Source organism: Gekko japonicus, unplaced genomic scaffold (genome assembly GCF_001447785.1).
Source record: "Gekko japonicus isolate JY-2015 unplaced genomic scaffold, Gekko_japonicus_V1.1 scaffold74140, whole genome shotgun sequence".
Lineage (NCBI taxonomy): Eukaryota > Metazoa > Chordata > Lepidosauria > Squamata > Gekkonidae > Gekko > Gekko japonicus.
This window is the reverse complement of record NW_015242750.1, coordinates 1-589: the sequence shown is the minus strand read 5'-3', so window position 1 is coordinate 589 and position 589 is coordinate 1. Positions and strand designations below refer to the sequence as shown.

General features: G+C 51.4%; 1 pseudogene; it reads left to right on the top strand.

Annotated features, from left to right (window-relative positions):
- The first annotated feature begins 25 nt into the window (after positions 1 to 25).
- LOC107125431 lies at positions 26 to 568 on the top strand (annotated as a pseudogene).
- The last annotated feature ends 21 nt before the right edge of the window (positions 569 to 589 follow it).

Sequence of the window (589 nt, the reverse complement as noted above, 5' to 3'; positions counted from 1 at the left end):
TTTATTCTCTAATAGTTTTCCTCCTTTTGCCTTAGAAGAAACTGATGAAAATGTGACAGCCAAATCACTCTTCAACAGTACATCTCTTGTGAGGGAAGAAGGCTCGTCATGTGCTCGACAGCCAGCTGTGGGGACAGCTGCCAAAATAATCCGGAGCTATGTGTACGCCAGGCCTCCCCCATGGTCGGACACATTGCCTGCCATCTTTGTGATCACGCCCACCTACACCCGACCAGTGCAGAAGGCGGAGCTTACCCGGCTGGCCAACACTTTCCTCCATGTGCAGAACCTGCATTGGGTAGTGGTGGAAGACTCGCCTCGAAGGTCCAACCTAGTATCCAATCTGCTGGAGAAGGCGGGCATCAATTTCACTCACCTGAACGTTGAGACTCCGAAGAGTCTGAAAGTGGGCCTGTCCTGGATCCCGTCTCACACACCAAGGGGCACGTTGCAAAGGAATCTCGGACTGCATTGGCTGAGGGAAAACTTCCGCAACACACCACCACCGGAAGGGGTTGTATACTTTGCTGATGATGATAACACCTATAGCCTAGAGCTCTTTGAAGAGGTAAGAGACTCAGGATCCTAG